Here is a 20,499-nt window from a genome sequence, read left to right as displayed (position 1 = left end):
AAAATTGACCACATACTGGGTAACAAAGCAAACATCCACAGTTATAAAAAAATATTTGTAACCTCCTGCGTCTTATCATACCACCATGGATTAAAGTTAGAATTCAACAACAATGCTACCCCCAGAAAGTCTACAAACTCATGGAAATTAAATAAACTAATTTATATCCAACTATCAGCATTCAGCTCTTTATTAAACCAATTAGAAGGTACCTTTACAAAGACCCATCTTCATAGTGTACAAATAAATTATCCACAATAATTTAGCTTATTATTATCAGGGAGTGACATGGTGGCATGCAGACAAACATGCTTCTTAAGAAGTACCTGAGCAACAGAAAGTGGTTTTAGATATTGGGCATGGCTTGAGCATATATGAGACCTCAAGCCTTCCTTCATGGTGACATACTTTCACCTACAGGCAACACCCACTCCAACAAAGCCACACTCCAATAGTTCCAAGTCCTTTGGGGCCGTTTTCTTTCAAACCATAACAGAATCTACATCCTACTAAAGACACACTTGATCAACCATCTTCATCGATCCTTCATTCATAAGAGCCATAACTGGAAACAGTCTAGATGTCTATCAATGGATTAAAGGATTAAGAAATTGTGGTTCATTGCACAATAAAATATGATTGAATAGTTAAGAACAATGAAATCATAATTTTTGAAGGAAAAGATTGGAACTAGAAAAAATATCCTGAGTTACCAACTTATATCTAGAAAGACAAACATGGTATATATTTGTTTATAAATAAATCTTAATCTTAAGTATTTGATAAGCAAGCTACACTCAATATAACCACAGAAATTGTGTATAGATTTTGGGATTGGAAGAAGGATGGATCTCCCTTGAATGGAGAAAGAGAATAGATAATTATGGATGGATGAGTGGGGAACTGTAGCAGGAGGGCCAAATGGGAAAACGGAGGGTAAATGAGAGAAAAGGAGAAAACAGGAAAGGTGGGGTAAGGACCATTTGAAGGGCTGAATTAAAACCTAACACACAGTAAGCTTCAGAAATTACAAACTGGTATTAAGTTTATCTAAGTGAAATGACCAAATAAAGTGGCAAAAACTCATAAAAGATATCTCTTGTCACCAAATTGAACTTCCCGAACCAGAAATGGGTTACATGTAATTGATTTGTTGGCCAAAAGTTTCCATGGTAATTCCCAAAGAACAGAGGTTGTTAGAGCGAGTATTGTTTTCTCTCCACAAATTGAAGGCTCTATTGTTGAAGACAACACCTGCATAATTCATTGAACATTGAGTAGTTGCTGTGGAGATTACTTGGAGCTCTAACCCCTATGTGCTATCATCTTTGAAATAGTCAGGTACTCTGTGTGCTAACAAAGGAAAAACACGAACACCAACCTATCAGCAAATGCTTTGACCTACAATCGTACTCTGCATGCATGATATGGTACTTCAGTGGTGGCAATAAGCTTTTGGGAGTAACATACATATCTGATTTGACTTAAAGCCCAATCAATAAGATGGAATCCATACATGAAACTGATTGGGTGAGCAATAGCCTAAGATTGGACAGTGCCAAGACACAGGATAAATCAAGTCCTATTTTTCTGTTCAAAGGATGTAGTAATAAAATGATTCATAATGACATTCTGTTATATTGAAGGATCAGTAAATATCAGTGTATACACACACACACACACACACACACACACCTTGCTCAGTCATAAACAGGAAAGCATCCTCCTGCAGCAGATGGGAATAAATACAGAGACCCACAACCAACAATATGCAGAGATGGAGAGATATTGAACACTAAGCAGTAAACAGTATATTTTCATTGAATCCATCCCCTTGGAGCTTATGGTACCCTGTGAAAGAAGAGGCAAAATGAAAAATGATTGCAATATTTCCACAGGCTATGGAAGACACCAGGAAACAAAGCCTTATTTACAAACAGAGCAAAACTGACCACATATATACTCAAAGTTACTGTGGCAGTGTGCACAGGGCCTGCCAAGGCCTGTGCCAGATAAGATTCCATCTCTGAAAAGAGAGGGACACAATAGCCTATCCATAACTCAGAAGTTATCTCTAACTGATAACCCTTGCAATTGAAAAACCAGTTTTATTCAACAAGTATCACTGGGAATATAAACCACTCTTAGGGGGCAGGCTCCATTCCCAGAGTAGTTCACCCACACAAAAACAAACTCAATGCCTTATCTGGAGGGTCTGCATTTCATGTTTTGTTTGGGCACTTTATTGATTTATTTATTTATTTATTCATTTTACATTACAGGTCCTCTGCATGCATGTGTGTGTATACATACATATATGTATTAAATCATGCATGCATATATTATGGCTTCCAGTTTTGTGTTTGTGTGAATTTGCTGTGTGTGATCTTCATATCTTTGTGTCTATATGTGTTTATTCTGTTTTCTCTTTGATTTTTTATGCTGTTTATTTTTTAATTGTCTTATTCTTGTTTGTCTGGTTTTGTTTTATTTTATTTTGCTTTATTTTATTTTTATTATTGTCTAGGTGCCCTCTGGTTTTCTAAGGGGAAACACAAAGTGTGTGGATAAAGATAAGGGTGGAGGTTTAGCGTGCCTTAGAGGATTTGGGGGTGGTGGTGAAACTGTAACCAGAACATACTGTATAGAAAAAAATCTTTATTTAATAAAATGAAAATATTTTTCATTAAAAACATTTGTAAAATACATTATATTTATACATGTATATGTTTATGATATATGTGTCTGTGTTTTAGTTGGGGAGTATGTTTGCCAAGGTACACTTGGTAAGATCTGAGGATAGTCTCATTTGTCAGTGATCCCTTCTGCCCTTGCTGAGGCGGAATCTCTCTCTTGTTTGTGAGTAAACTGCTGCCTCCAAAATCTCTCTCTTGTTTGTGAGTAAACTGCTGCCTCTGGCAAGAGGGCCCCCAGGCTTCCAGGTAATTACCTGTCCCTGCCCCCATCCCATACCAGGAGCGGTGGGAATTTACACCTACCCCACAATATTTAGCATTTAGAAGGACCATCAGTTTCCCAATTCAAACATTCAAGGCTTGAGTAAAGCAATCTTACGGATTCCATGTTTTCTAACCATGATGGCAAGAAGTTAGCCAAGTCAAGCAGAGTCTGGAATATTATATAAGATTTCAGTACTAAATTTAATTGTAGTACTACTCAGTGGTTAGGTTTTATTTTATTTTGTAGCTACATTCCTCCTAAAGTAGATTCTTTCACTCTTCTGATTTTTCTGCTCAAATAATTTCCTTTTAAACAAATTAGAGTGATTTTTTTTTTATTTTTTAAAAGAAAACAAGTTTCATTTTACTTACCAATCCCTGTTCCCACTCCCTTCCCTCCTCCCATTCCCTCTACTTTCTCCCAATCTCACCCCCTCCCAATTCACTCCCCAGATAGGTCAATGCATATTGCTACAAGGAAGGAGCATGATCCTCCCCCACTATATCCAGGCTGGGCAAGAGATCCATCTAAAGAGAATGGGTTCTAAAATGCCAGTAAAAGCAGCAGAGACAAATCATGGTACTACTGCCAGTGGCTCTGCAGTCTGTTCCAGACATCCAGCTGTCACCTACATTGAGAGTGTTTAGCTTGGCCCTATGTTGGTTACTTCTATGTCCAGCCAGAGTTGGTGAGCTCCCTTTAGCTCAGGTAAGCTGTTTCAGTGGGTGTCCCCATCATGATCTTGATTAGGACTAGAAGGTAAGAAAGTAGTGTTTTCTTAGCAATTTTTTTCTACAGTGAAAACAAAGATAAACCTTATGCTTTAGGAGAAAAAAAACAAGGAAATTTTTATAGAATTTATTACTTTGAGTGAAGTAAATCTATCAGCATGCATTCTAAAATTACTTATTTTGAATGTGTGATTATTTTTCTGTAGTGTTTTTATAGATATTGCCTTTACTTATTTATATTAGGAAAGCACCACCAGTGTAAAATTTTGAGCAATCAAAGTTGTATCTATTAATCACTAAGTTTCTTCAACATGTTGGAACAATTCTAAACTACCAAGGACACTAGAAATTATCAGTAGAAAGCACAATTTTTTGTAATGTTAGTTCTTAGTGTATAAATATTTCATGTGAAAACCCTGTGATTCATTCTTTAAGCTGTAAATATGGGCCACCTTTCTGATGACTCAGCCATTTAGCAGCTATTTGTTTTCTTAGAAAGCCAATAAAGAGGGTGTTTGGAATAAAGACAGCTCTTTGAAGCTTAATTCTATTTTAATTACCCAAGGACCCCAGAGGCTGTGAAACATTGACCCATCTGTAGTCTGTATCATAGCAGTTTGAACTGTATTCCATGATTAATGTAACTCTGTGCAGTATTTGAGTTTGTTTATTGTTTTAATTTCATTTTTTCCATAAAAATAAGTAACAAAATTAAACGAGTGAAACATTCTTAAGTATTCAGTTTACTGCAGGAAAGTATGCATATAATGATGTGTAATAATCTCTATTGTCTGGTTCTTTTCATCAGATGAAGTTTATAGTATGCTCCTCAGTAGACAGTAACAGTTCTTTGCTCCTCAGGTCCTGGCCCTCATCCTTTACTTTCTCTAAATTTGCTTACTCTGTATGAATGCATCTTACATAAGCTTCCCTATAAGCATGGAAGCATTTGGTGTATCTCCTTTATTGATGGACTTATTTAAGCAAACATAGCAATTTGAAAATAAAGCTTTTCCTTTTAACAAAAATATATCTATGGCTTCTTCTATTTATTACTGTTAAATGTCTCAAATATTCTTCCATGATTTAGCATACATGTTACTATTTATTTTTTTCAACTAGAATATTTCATCAAGCATGTGTATATTTTATTTTAACCATTCATTCATACCTGAAAGATATTGGCTTGCTTCCATCATTACACTATGAATGTATATGTTCTATATATGACTGTGCATTATGTTGACATCACCATTATAAATTCTTCTAGACATATACCAAAGGTAGGGCTACTTGATCAGATTGTAAATATTTACATTTACAGTCTTTGTGCCATTTAAAATCCCCATCAGCAGTGTGTAATATTTATTATCAATACTTATTCTCCTTTCTTTAGTTCTCTCTTTCCCTATCTTCTTTTCCCTCTTTTCTCTCTCTTTTTCCTAGTCTTTTCAACCTTCTTTTTTTTCTTAGTTTTCATTTATATTTTCCCATTTAGTAAAATTTAACACCTTTTTGCATTCTTATTGATCATTGTATATAATTTTTGGAAGAAACAGCTACTTTGACTATTGATTGTTTTTCTAATTTGAATGACTTATTGTTATGATTTTATGGTTTGCAGTTTGATATTTAGAAGTTTTCTGTATATTCTTGATATTGATCACCAGTTATATATACAATTGATAAATATAGTCTTCCTTTCTGTGGATTACCTTTTTACTCTACTAACAGTGTCTTTTGAAAGACAAAATATATGTATGTATATGAAATTTCTCTAATTTTCTTTTCTTTATTGCTCGAGGTTTTCATGCAATGTACTAGAAACTAAATCCAAAATCAGTAAAAACAATCTTTGTTTCCTTATAAGAGATGGGATATTGGTTATAAGATCTTATTTAGATCTTGGAACCAGTTTGGCATACCATACACAAAGTCCAACTCCATCTTTGCAACTTATATTTCCATTTATTTTTCGTTTTAATTAATTGCCTTTGTGCTCTCGTGAAGCTTAGCTGCTACAGTATAAGGAATGGACCATAGTTTCCTCTTTTTCCTTTAGTGTCCGTGTCTATCAGTATGTGTGTACTACAGAGTTTTTAAGTTTACAGATCTGTAGTAATAATTGTTGTCAGTAAATATGTACATTTTTATTTGATTTTTTTTCAAGAATATTTTATTTATTTGGGATTTTTTTAGAGTTCAAAAAGTTTTAGAAAGATGTCTTTAATTTTGCAAAAAGTCATTATTCTGATGTTATTCTAATCATTTGGTAGTATTTCTGGTATCTTTAGATTATTAAACCATTTACCTAGTGAATATGGTGTGTCTTTGCATGTATTTATACTAAAATCTTAATTCTTTCCTCATTGTTCTGTAGCTTCATTTTATAGGTCTTTTTTAACTGCTTAAATTAATTCTTTAGTATGATATCCAATTTGAATATGTTTTAAATGGAATTTTTTCAAAAAGGAACTTTATTTGTAGAGCTTGAAGACTGAATTTCTATGTTATGGAAAATTGTATCCTAGTATTGTTTCTTAAAGTTCTAGGGTTAGAAACATGCTACACATACTGTGTCAAAATACCAGGAGAATCCTGCTTATGTAAACACCAGAGCCTGCAGCCGTAGGGCTTTCCCTCTTAATTCATTGATAGTAGAAATCAGAATCTTAACAAACTCCACTCAGCATCATGGTGATACTAGTTTTTAATTTTTTTTAAGTACTACCACATTCTTTCATTTGTATTCCAATAACTACTTTTCTCCCCAGAATGTGGAAACAAACAGCAAGCAGGATTAATGACTGAGCCAAGCTCATGGCATATAATAGAAAATAAACAGATAAAGCAAGCTCTGAGTTTTAATCAGAACATAGTAAGTATTTCTATGGTCATTTTTCAATTCTGATATTCATTAAAATAAAGATACAAAGTGAAAATACAAATTCAAGTTTTCAACAATTAAAGCATATGTTCCTACTGAGAAGGCACTGACATTTTCTGGATGGGGCATTAAGGAATTTTTACATTCTTGCTTTATATTTTATAATTATTATGGGACATCAAATGGTATTATTGAAAAATTTCAGCTAAATTATAATGTAATTGAGTTCATTGGCATTGTTCCCATAAGAATAACAATTCTTATGGACAGGGAGCATTTTAGAATTAAAATATCTTAAACTATTGAAGATATATGAGTTACTAATATAAAGAATTTTGGTAGTTATCCTTTTTGAGTCAAATATATAAGATTTGGAATACAACACACTGACAAATATTTCTAAGGATTATCATGTGCTATATTTCAGTCGGCTAGTAAGATTTTTTTCAGTAGATGAAAATAAATAGTTTCAACCTAAGTTAACATTAACATAGAAAATAACTTTACTGCCTCCATTAAGCCAATATACTCTGTCAAATACAGAATACAGAAATAATTGGTAACTGATTCATGATTATCTGAGTGAAAAAAATACAGTGGTTCTTTTAAAAATAACATAATTTGGTCACTTAAGTTTGGAAATAATGAGTTAGATGATGCTTTAAAAGAACTGGCAGAGAAGAAATGCTAAAATTATAATAGTGAGAAAATCAGAAAAACTGTTAGGAAGGTTATCCTATTTTGTAATAGAAGAGAAACACACTGCTGACAAGGCTTATTTCTATAGGTAGTACATATATAGGTATGTTAACATCTTCAAATTAGAGTTCTTATAGACATTCATAGGTGAATTTTTAAGTTATGCATTGTTTTCTTAGGAGAGGTTTCACTCTGAATGAACACCATATATTCCTGGGCACATTTATTTCCTGCTATTGTAAAACTAAACAGAACAAAACAGCAAATATTTTGCTTCTCTTCCTCCAAAATACCACTGTGGTTTTATTTAGAATTGCCATTCTAATTTGGTGGTATTTCTTTTCATATGTTTGTCACTTAAATGTTTAACTGTGAGTGGTGTGCAGATATTAAGGTGTTTACTTTTCATAATTTATATTATTTTAAAGTATTTTATTGATACTTTTCAGTTTTCTGAGCTTTTCTCATTAGATATGATGTTAGAGTTTCTTTGAAAAGATTAAACCTCAGTTCCATTATTGGGAGTTTTTACAATAAAACTTCTAGACCATCTCATGCAACGCAGAACTTCTGAATGTGATGTAAAAAGAATTGACAAACATAACACTATTATAAGCATCTCCTCTTTTCCTAAAATAACATTCTGAAAAAATATATAATTTAAAAATTAATCGATTGTCTTTCTTAAGTACTTCTGTGTACAAGGAAAGGAAATGCAGAATAGAGAGCAAGTAGAAATAATTTAATAATTAATTAAGACTATATAACCATTGCTTATTATTTCAATGGGAAATTGTTCTTTCAGGTAGTGTACATTACCCAACAGATAGAGAAAAGTGTGTGTGAGGGAAAGATAATGTTGCACCCTTTCAAATCTAACATTCCATTATTATCTGCAGACCCAGGCTCTTTTCTTTACCACAGCATGCAAGAATCTACAAGCTCAGAGCTCTGTCATTTCATATATCTTGTTTTATATGTATATGGAAATTGAAATTCTAGGAGATAAAGTGATTTGCGTTCTTTTTAGTATTCTAAAGAAAAAGTCTTATTTGCAATTTAACTTTAAAGCTAGTAAATATGGATACAAAATCTGTGAAAATGGTCATTGTTTTCCACAATTACTTTTTGCTTGTTGAAATTTAGGTACATGTAGGTCATAACAACAGTCACTGATCAGTGCAGATTTATCTTAGCAACCTTCTAAGGGGCTAAGGTGCAAATAATTGTCTGTGCTTGGTAAAAAGAAGTGTTAACTTCAGCAACTTTTGGGATATAAAGTTTCAAAAGTGGCAAAGGCCATATAGTACATAAAAATTGAACTCTGACTCACGATTCCTAACATTGGCTATGGAAATAAAAGAACCAACTGTCTAGCAACCAAACTCCAAAGAGGACTTAGTGCAAACTTTCCAGCTACAAGCTGCCTAATTCTTCCACCTCCTTTATTCCATTTGAGAGCAAGTAGGAAAGAAAAACAACTTATCTGATCAATTAAATAAGCTATTTTCTAAAGGATAGGCCATCAAATGCTTCCTAAGCCAGCAACCTTCACAATTTACCTAAGCCTTTTCCTCCATTGTTTTCATTATGACTTGTTTACACTTGAATGCCTATTTTTATTATCTCCCAAGTGAAAATGAAAGTGGAAGATTCCTAGTTTACAGGAAGCCATTGTTATTCTCATTTGGGCTGTATTTATTTATTTCCACACTGTTTATTTAAATTTTATTTAGCTGACCAAGCCTAATTGTATATTTGTGACCAACTAAGAAAATAATAAACAGTGTTTTTGATAAGGACAACAAGACACCAAATATCTAGTGAGCACAAGCTGCTGGGTTTGTTCTGGAAGAAAAGAAGTATAAACAAACCCTCACTGTGCTTAGTAAGATGGAGAAGTTTTCAGGAAACTGGGCTAAGTGCCCTGCTTCCTGGAGTGGGGAGTTGATGGGCTTTTCAGTGCCTTTGCAGAACTCAGGTCCTGTAAAACCAAGACTTTTAGCTGACATGTTTGTATGTATATTTAACTTCTGCCAATTCATGTGTCCTCTGGGTCTTTCCTTTGCCTAGAGTATTTATAACCTGAAGAAATCTTTTCTTTTCCTTCTTCTGGAGGTTTCTATTCCTTATGCTGTGCATTTTCTATTCTTATTTTAATTTTCACCTATCCCCTACCCCTCCTTTCCTTACAAACATTATGAGCATTTATATAATACCTAGCTCATTTTATAGGTATATAGATATGGATAGGCCATTATATTTTGAAAAAAAAATATGTATGTCAAACGATTTAGTAGTAACATAATAATCATTTTACATTTTGAAAATGTAGAGTCAGTATCATCCTGGTGTGAGAGAATTGTCTGTATTCTGTCAATCATATTTTAATTAGATGCTGATTGGACAGGCAGGAAATATAGGTGGGTCAACCAGGCAGGAAGTAGAGGTGGGACTATGAGAACAGGAGTATTCTGGGAAGCAGGAAGCTCCCTCTGCATTCCTGCCCAGACCACCTAGAAGCAAGATGTAATCTACCCAGCTGAGAAAGGTACAGAGCCACATTACTAACATAGATAAGAAAAATGGATTAATATAAGGTACAAGAGCTAATAAGTAGCCTGAGCTAATGGGCCAATCAGTTTATAATCGTATGGAGAACTCTGTGATTTTCTTTGGGGCTTGTTGGCTGTGGGGTACCAGGCGGGATGGAAACCCCAATGAGCAGGCCCCCTCTTGTTACATCATCCAATCAAACAATGAAATGAGACACAGGGAAAGAGAAAACTAAAGAAAGCATTCAATGCTAACATTTTTTTTTTGTATGTGTTGTTTTCCTCCTCACTTTGAATTTGCAACAATAATTTATTTGTATTCTATTCTTTTGCTGTTTGATCTTTATAATTTCATTTATAATTCTTTCAGACTGCACTGAAAAAAGGAGGGAGAAATGTTTGTTTTCATTGCTTGAACAAGAATATTCTCTAGTTCCCTGTGGTAGAACGATTCTAGCTCGTTCTTATTTTTGGTTGAGATGTATATTTAAGTTTGTAACAGCTATTTCCTTCAAACTGAATCATTCCCCCTTCAGATAAGATGGAATCTCATATTCTTGGGATACTAAGGAAGCTTAAAAAGCTCAGGAAGGTCTGAAAGTTCTAAGAATCGTGGGCTTTCCCAAGGAGTAAGCAATGGCTGGAGCAAAGATTCTTCAATGAAACCGCCTGTACACTGGTTCAAGACCTCCAGAGGTGCTACTTTGGTTGATTGTCACCACCCTGGGTGACCTTTTTGCTGGTGTTTCTATATTTCAAAGTAACCACTGTGTTTCAGTCATGTTAGGACAATTTCTTGGGTCATTCATGAGTGGCCTCTTTTTGTTTAAATAGATTTTGTTCAGATCCCCCCAGAAAAAGTTTTGCATGCCTATTGGTGAGAATGCAAATACATTATGGCATTCAATTAGTTAAAATTAAACAAAAAACTAAGATTTGTAAGAAAACCAACAAACAATAAAAATAACAACACCTAAAAACTCACTGGCATCAGCAGAAGAACCCTCCAAGACTTGAATTTCTAGAAATAATCCCTTTTAGTTAATCAAAACTGGTTATGGCAAAAAAATGGTAGAAAATGGAGGAAAGGAAATGTTTGTGCAGTGTAAGGCCTTGTGGTGATCAACTAAATGTTCATGTATTTGTAGTGTAACTCAGTAAAAATTTCTGATTGACTTCTGTCACTTGGACAGACAAATGCCTTTAATCATAGAGATTAAAGCTTCCTCTGTAGTTACCTAGGAACACATAAGAAGTCTGTCACCCACTAAGAATATATCCCATATTCTGTACTTTTTTTACTGATTCAAATGTCAATAATTCTATTGAAAATAAATCCAAATTTTTATAGTCTTTATTATTTTGACAAGTATTTTCTTTGAATCTTCTTTATTTATTTTTTTACACACAGAACATGAAATCTGAGGCCCAAATTCAATAAATGTAATATGGGATTTCCTTCTGTATGCTGTGATTACCATTAATGAATAAAAAAATCTGCTTTGGACCTATAGCAGGGCAAAACTTAGTTAGGCAGGGAAAACTGAACTTAATGCTGGAATAAGAAAGGGTGAAGTCAGAGAGAAGCCATGTAGCCCTGCCAGAGACAGACTACCAGAACTTTAGCCAGTAAGCTACAGCCACATGGTGATACACAGATGAATAGAAATGGATTAAATTAATATATAAGAGTAGCCAATAAGAAGCTAGAGCTAATGGTCTAAGCAATGATTTAATTAGTACAGTTTCTGTGTGATTATTTTGGTGCCTGGCATCTGAGAACGAACACACAGCCAAACAGCCTCTTTCAACATAAATGTCCTATTCAAAATGAATGATGATTTTCCTTGTTTCTGTGCAACACTTTGAAATTGAAATTTGAGTACATAGCAATTTTATTATTATTTTTATTTTTATCATTTCTCAAAACTGTTGACTAACTGCTGATGACCAGGTTCTATTATTTACAGTAGAAAATGAAGATGAGGTTGGTCAACAAGAGAGTGACTGATTTGCTGGAAATGTGAAGTGTGAGAAGCCTAAGTGTACTATCTGTCAGCTGCTGGATGGGAGCAGGGATGCTCTTCAAATATGTCAGAGATTGGGGCCTTACTGGGATGCTTCAGAAATGCCTGAGCAGGAAAGTAATTCTTATTTTATTTATTGCACCATTGCTTTGTCTAGAAATTTACATACTTCTCCTGAGTTTTCAATTACTGCAAAGCTGAAGTTTTTATATTTCAAGTAAGTTCTGCTAGAAATTTGGCTATTAGGTCAACTCTTTCAACTTTCATCTTATGCACTTTCAGAAACATTTTCAGTTAAAAATAAGACTAGAAATTACAGTTTAGCAAGTTCAGTTGATGCCAGATTTCTATCCTCTTCTGTAACCTGGCACAAATCCCACCATGTGGAATTGCTTTTGCAGTCAATACTTAATGCTTAGCGTTTAAACCATTCCAGGAGTAAATCACATTAGCTCTTCAAAATGATACAGTTAATTCAAGGTCAGAAACTCACGGTATTTACTGCATGATATACCCTGGTGGGGCACAGTGCCAGGCACACATTCAGTATATTTCAGGTCAATTGAATGAGAATTTAGCATGGAAAGTTTCCCTACCCTGGCCTTCTAGGAGATCTAAAATTCTGTGATATGATTTTGGAGGATGCTAGCAGGTCTCTAAATGGATTCAGACTACATATATTTTGTGGGGGAAGTAATATTGATTTTTAAGAAAAGATTTGACCTTTCCTTTCTAAAGTACTGAGATCATTTAAGATTTTTTTTCCTCCTCAAAAGAAACAGATAGTCTTCCACACAGTATTTGTGCCGGTATGTTTTAAAACTGAACATTGACTCTTATATGGATACCCTAATGACTCTGTTTATAATATATTTTTTAGAGCAAAACATGGCTATGTTTTGGGTTTTTTTGAAGACTATAAATAGCTAGAAGAACCTTTCATAGGAGTTCTGAAATACATGTTTTTTTAAAATGCAAAATAAGACTTAAAGATAACATTAAAAACTAAAATTTTAATATAAATTTTTATAAATCATTGTTTTTAATCATGAATATATTTCCTATTTCTGAACAATTATAGATACATATTTACTTTCTATAAATTAGTGTTGTATGTAATTACATATAATGACATTTATAGGTGTTGCATGGAGGCTGCTTGTTCTTCCCTGCCACCCAGCTAGCATAGACCTGAAATAATCAGACAGAAACTGTATTAATTAATTGACTGCTTGGCCCATTAGCTCTAGCTTCTTATTGGCTAACTCTTATGTATTAATTTAACCTATTTCTATTAATCTGTGTATCATCAGGAGGTCGTGACCTATCAGCAATGTTTCAGCACATCTATCTCTGACAGTGGCTCTATGGCATCTCCCCCGACTCCATCCATCTTTGTTCCCAGCATTCAACCTAGCTTTTCCTGTCTACCTAAGTTTTGCCTTGTTATAGGTCCAAAGCAGTTTCTTTATTCATTAATGGTAAACACAGCACACCGAGGCAATTCCTACATCATATAGGAACTAGGAATATGACTCAGTCAGTAAAGTGATTTCACAACATGTATAAGGACTTCAGTTTGGTCCTCAGCACACATATAGAGAATCTAGCATAGTAGCATGTACTTCAAGTCTTTGAATGTACTTTCAGGGTCCTGAGGAGGAAGACCTTACTGTTACCTCATCTTATCTAGTCAAACTTAAGCCTCAGTGAGAAACTTTTTCAACAATCTAGTATTGTAGCTTCTGAAATGTTATCTGAGACTGTCTTCTGGCCTCTAAGTTCTTGTCACATTGATGATGATATTAACTATCATAGAGTGTATTTTTAGATATATGAGTTAGAGTGGAAGCCTCATAGTATCTTAATTGTTCATCTCTTAGAAAGCCATTTATAAGAAAACATATTTCTATGATGCTCCTTACTTTTAGCACCATATATATATATGTATATATATATACTACTTGCACTAATTCTTGAATGTAACAAAATAATTGAAAAACTTCCTTTATTAATTAAATTCATGCAGAAATATTTCACTGAGAAGCTAGACTTGGATCAAGCATAATATAAACATTATTTTTCCTCTGTCATTCTGTTGTAATTATGTTTTATGATCTTGTTTTATTGTTCTGCATCTAAAACCATTTGTCTTATCATGTGATTATAACCAAAATACGCTGTTGTCTCACTGTGCAGTAAAGTCTAATTTTGCTGATTTACTGGAGTTAATGAGGAATGGGAGATCAAAATGACAGGTGAACGATGCTTACACACTATGAAAGACACTTTTGTAATAACACACAGCTAGTATTCTCTCTACATTGAAAAAAATTTGAAAGATTTAGGTAATCACAAAGAATGTGACTTATGGAAAAAGTAAACCAAAAAATACCTCATTTCATAGCCACTTTTTGCATTTGTCTTATTCTACTGAATAAATTTGCATGTCAGAGACAAGAGATCATAAAAAGTCATACACCTTTCCTCTGATTTACCTACTTTACTCTGTTCCTTTCATGTTTCCTAGCAGCATCAACATTATGACTGTGGTGTGGGTCTCTTCTTCTGCCACCAGTGGTGCCCGGATTGGTTTACTTCCCAAGTGCATATCAATCTTTATCCTCTACAGAATGTGATTTCTTCAAAGTACTGCACTCTATATGGCTTCCTAGATAAGAACCTTCAAAAGTTTCTAGGTCTCTAAAATTAAACCCTCTGAAACTTTGTGTGGTCTCTGAAGACATTATGACTTTCCCTCATCTTGTTCCCACCATGTCACACATTCCCAACACCCACAGCCTTCTTTCTGGGCAAGAAATGCAGCACAGTTCTCTGTCATAAGATTTCCAGTTTTATCTTTGAAATTTACTTAATTCATCTTTTAGTTCATATGCCAATCCCTTACTTTTTGCAAGATTTTCTAGTTCTTCTTGTCAAGTCTATGTTATTACGGCCCTGGTTCATTTCTCTTGATTTTTGAACACTGAGCTTTTTATGTATTCCAGGCTCGTCTCCAATTTGTTATCTACCTGACCCAGGGTCCTACATGATAGGATTTCAAGGAATTATAAAAAAACTTTAAAACACAGTGCTTTTAATACCTCTTAGTATTTATTAAAGTGCATAAATATGTTATGAATAACTCTCTTAACTTTGAAAAATAAAATCTTGAAGAATTCTTGGTTACAAATACTGTTCAGTGGTAAGAACTTCCTGTAAAAGCTTAAAGATATGAGATAAGAGTCTTGTCACTTACTTTAAGGCAATGTATTGCTGTTAGTCAGGTCTACAGTGACTGAGGACAAACACAGATGAAACCAAGGTTCATCTACAGTGTGATGATCACCTTTAATTATCAATTTAAAAAAAAAAAAAACTTTAAAGTTGTCTAGGAAATGAGTCTCTAGAAGTCTCTGTCTTCATTGTGTTCCTTTGTGGGCATGTCTGTGGACTTATCTGGATTAAGCTCATTTATATGGGGTGGCCCAGCTTACTATTCCCTAGCAAGGGATTCTGAACAGTAAAGATAGGAAACTGGGCACAAGCAAACAATATGCATTTGTTTATCTCTCGCTGCTCATGACTGTGGCATGAAGGAACTAGTTTGATTAAGTTCTGGTTACCTTTACTGTTCTTCTATGACATGCTTTATCTGGAAAAAGGAGCTAGTAAACACAATCATAACTTACTTTTTGCCCGGGTATTTTCTCACAGAAACACATGTGATGTTAGAACAAATGATGAGCTTCAGGTTCAGTGAAGAGGCTTTGTTTCAGAATGTAAGGTAGAGACTGATGAAGGAAGAAATCGTGATAGCACCATCTAGCCTCTATGTGTATAAGTATAGGAAGGACACCTTCACACACACACACACATACACACACACACACACACACACACACACACACACACATAACCGAGTTAAGGTTTCTATCAATTTATGATGTGTCATTTTATTCCTAGACACTATAGCAGGGATCACAGTAAACTCCAGAAAATCCAAATCTTAGGCAACCAATTTAAATGTATAAAGCTAAATTTTCCCTAATTAAAGTTTCACTTTATATACTAATTTAATTTAAAATTTACCACGTATAATGGATTCTATTATTATAAAAATGGCTCATAGTTGGAGGAGTTAATTAAAACATTATTGAAGGATCATCACATACAACAGAAAACATGCTTCTGTGTCTGTTAACTTTTTTAAATATCTTTACTTCTGTGTTAATTTATAAATTGATTAATTAAAATAATTTTTGATAAATTTATGTGTATGTAGATTTCTGTATGACTTTGTAAATGTGCACAGGTACCTTCATAGTCCAGCATTAGGTCTCCTGGAACTAGAGTTATCATTCGTTGCAAGATATCAAGTTTGGATGTTTGAAATTGAACTTAGGGATTTTATTATAGAAACAAATACTGCAGAGTCATTTTTCTAGCCCTCTGTTATTAATTTAAAGTAATGTTATTACTTATGGTAGTCTAGTTGTAAATGTAATACAATAAAATACAAAAATTCCAAACTTGAAATTTCTCAAAAATTCAAATGAGAATAAAGAAATAATAATGACACTGTTACAATTATGCATATAATACCAAGAAAAAAATAATGTGAATAGAATATTATAGTGGGAATGGAAACTAAATATAATGTTAAAGAATCAAATCTAGAAATTAATACATATAAATGTATATATAATATACAAAATTAAAGATATGTTAGTTGACATAAATGAAGCATAGAAAAATAAAACAAGTGTCCTTAGTAATAATAAAATTTTCCAAGCTATACTTCTACATTCAGTCTATATATAATGAAAGTACATAGCAAATAAAATGTAAAGGAAACCCTACTCTCTCTTTCACACACATACACATACTGTAGGAAACATGGAGTTTTCACAGAACATACCCAGACACTGGGTGCTCAGTACAAAGGAGATTTATTACCCTGGAGAGACATGTTGGGGGGCTGGGGGTTGCCTCTGGATTAGAAAAAGACAGTTGCAGGAGTCTCTGCAGTAGTGTGTGTGTGTTTCAGGGGGAGAAGGTAAGTCCATGTTAGACTGAGTTTTAAGTCCTGAATAGACATGATTGTCAGTGTAGCCAAATAATGTTTGGTGTTTTGATAGCTGAACATTGGTGTCTTGTTTCAGGAATGGGTTAAGAGTAAGAAAGTGGTCAAATAAAGCAAGAAACCTTGGGGATTAGCTTTAGGAATGTAATCTAATGGTTTAGCAAGAGAGAGGGAAGGGAGGTGGGCAAGACCTGGTGACACCATGCTTGTGCCTGTAAGAACTCTAAGCACACATGTGCTGTTAATGCTTGACAGCAAAACCAAACTTAAACTTATGTTTACAATATTATAATGTTTTGCATTATTGAAAAGTAATATATTTGCAGGATAAAGAATATTTTTCTGATCAAGAGTTCAATTTTAGTAGTTGTGTATCACTCTTACTAGTAATGTTCCACATATATATTTGATTATCCCTGTTCTCTTTTGTGTGATGAAAAAACAGTTTCAACTTTAGCATAGAAAAGCTTATCACAAGTTAGATTTTTTTCCTATTTTTAACAGTTTAACAGTATCCAATCCTTTGCATATGTCACCAGGTAATGGACATAACAAATTGCAAGATTCTTGTATTCAACATTAGGAGATGGTAAATGAATTTTATTTAGCATGAAAAAAGTTAATGCCTATCTCAGAAAATACTAACATTTAAACTCAAGGAGTAAATAGATAACTAGATGTCAATACACAAAAATAATGCATTAAGATAACCTAAATCAAATCATGTATATTTTTGAACAAAACTAATTTCAATAACCAGTACAACTATTAATAATCTAAAAAAAATCAGAGGCCATAAGCATAGCCTACAGTTCAAAGCAGATTCGCAATGTTTTTGGGAGAATAACATGAAATAAAATAATAATAAAAATAAAACAGTCAACATTTAGAGGATTTTTCTATGACATAGTTGATGAAAGCTTGCAAGCTTTAAATATGTATATACAAATGTGAACTGCACTTAAGGTTGCAGTTTACCATGTCTGTATAGCTCTCTGAACTGGACACCATACAGATGACCCCCTTTCTCAGCAGGATTTCTGTTATGTGATGTGTTTGCTCTTTTTGCTTTTGAGGGGACCCAACAACCACCTCCCAAATAAATCACTCACAGAGGCTTATTCTTAGTTATGAATGTCTGGCCTTTGCTTGACTTTTTTCTTGCCAGTTTTCCTTAACTTATATCATCCCTAGCCTCTGGGCCTTTTCTGTTCTCTTCTGTAAATCTTTTTGCTCTGTGGCAGATTTAGTGACTGGCCCCTGATGTACCCCTCTTCTTGTTCTCTTGCTTGCTCCTTGATCTCTCTTCCAGCTTTCTCCTTCTACTTATAGTTTATGCCTGCCAGAAATTCCTAACATTGCTCCTACCTTGGTTTTGGCCATTCAGCACTTTATGATGACCATTGGGTATTTTAGAGAGGCAAGTAATCACAGCTTTACAGAATTAAACAAATGCATCATAAACAAAAATCAAATGCCTTAAAATAATATTCCTTAAATGTTACAAAGAGAGGGTCCCTTGTTTGTTCCTGCCACCCGGCTAGCTTACACCCGAAAAAACCACACAGAAACTATATTAATTAGAACACTGTTTGGCCATTAGCTCTAAATTCTTATTGCTTGTTTCTTACATCTTAGTTTAACCCATTTCTATTAATCTGTGTATTGCCACATGACTGTGGCTTCCTGGCAAGATTCTAACCAACATCTGTTTCCGGCCAAAGATCCATGGCGTCTCCTACTCTGCCTTACTTTTCAGCATTTAGTTTTGTCTTTTCCGCCTCCATAAGTTCGGCCCTATCAGGCCCAAAACAGTTTCTTAATTCAATTAACCATTAAAAGCAACATACAAACAAAAGAAACACCTACACCAAATTTTCTGCGTTTTTTCTAAACAAAATGAAAGCTTTAACTTGAACATAGAATACAATAAGAGCAATTATCAAGTAAAGATTATACTCACAATGTGTCAAATTCCAATTTATCTGTTTCTGGTAAATTTAAAGCAAATACTCCATAGTCTATCTTATCTCAGTAAATCCAAAATTTTATACATATTTTACTTTCTATCATATCAAAAAAAATCTGCAACTGTAACTATCTAGTCTTCAACTCCATAAAGACACTAGAAGGACATATTATTTAAGAAAACATAATGTCCATTGCAAATGACTTCCAAAATTTCTAGAAATGACAAAGACATCTGAGTGCCTGGACAGTTATTCAAAGTTCCTTTGCAAGATTGCAACATTCATCTTCAGCCTACAGGCCCACAGTGTCTGGCAGACATTTTAATAATGTCTTGCCTGTATTGGAAGTTTGTCAGTCACTTTGCTCAGTATCCTGCAGAATGTCTATTTTTGGGAGGCAGTAACTCTTGACAAACCATCAGCCTTGTTTTGGCCAAGTTCAGTGGTAATTTTCCCATGTGTCCTGTTTGTCCAGCTTATACAACATATTCTCAAGCAGTCCATTCTTTTCCAAATGGCTAGCCTTGTCACGTTAAAATAAAATTCCATAAGGAATTTCTTCAATCTTTATCATCCCTGACGTAACTTTGTACTACCAGGAGCAGATGTGTTTCATTGTCACAAAAAGCCCTAAATTAAGAAAACATTTAAAATGCCATATTATGTATGTCTTTGAAAGGTTTAAAGACCATCTATCTGAAGTATATCTCTATATGATCTGGAAAATGTACTTAGCATCTACAAGTTTGATTGTTATAAATGATTAATCACTAATTTATGTTTCCTGATTATCCTATATAGTTAATAACAATAGCTTTCAAAAATTAAAACTTCACCCTACATTTTCAGACAACAAAAAACCTCAAACAAAAATAGAAACATGCATACAATATGTTGTACCAAAATAACCTTGGATTTTTATCAATAATATACAAAAATTATTCTAAATGAGATTATACAAAATACAAAAATTTTTGTATACAGAATATACAAAAAAAATTCTAAATGAGATTAGAAACATATATACAAAGTGTTGTACCAAAATTACTTTAAATTTGTCAATATTCAAAAGTCCTTTAAACAAGAGCAAAATCATATGTACAGTGTAACAATATCGACTTTAAATTTGTGTTTATATAGCAAAATCCATGCCAATGCAAAATATGAGATTAATAGTTGTTTTTTATTCTACATTTCTATATTTTCCTGGATTATAATAGACTTCCATAATGCACCAAAAAAAAAATCCCAATAGCCTCTCCCACTCTTGGGAATATGGGCATTGTTTCCTCTAGACTGCTTCCTGCTCAGTGAGTGTGAAGACATCTTCAAGGTCAAAGAGAGAAAATTTAGATAACAACCAAGTAATGGGAATGTCCGCATTAACCTTTGTTGATAGAGATCACCTGTTAAGATTCAGGAGGTCCCCTCTGACCAAATCAGATCCATATCAAGCTGGAACAAATCCACAGTTTCTTGTTTTCTGAAGAAATAAAAGCAAAACCACTTATTTTATTTCCATCTGAAAAATACATCTTTTTCACATTTTAAAGTCTAAGGCATTCTTAAAAATATCTAGGCTG

Source organism: Microtus ochrogaster, chromosome 10 (assembly GCF_000317375.1).
Source record: "Microtus ochrogaster isolate Prairie Vole_2 chromosome 10, MicOch1.0, whole genome shotgun sequence".
NCBI lineage: Eukaryota > Metazoa > Chordata > Mammalia > Rodentia > Cricetidae > Microtus > Microtus ochrogaster.
The sequence above is the reverse complement of the archived record's forward strand: the minus strand, read 5'-3'. Positions refer to the sequence as shown.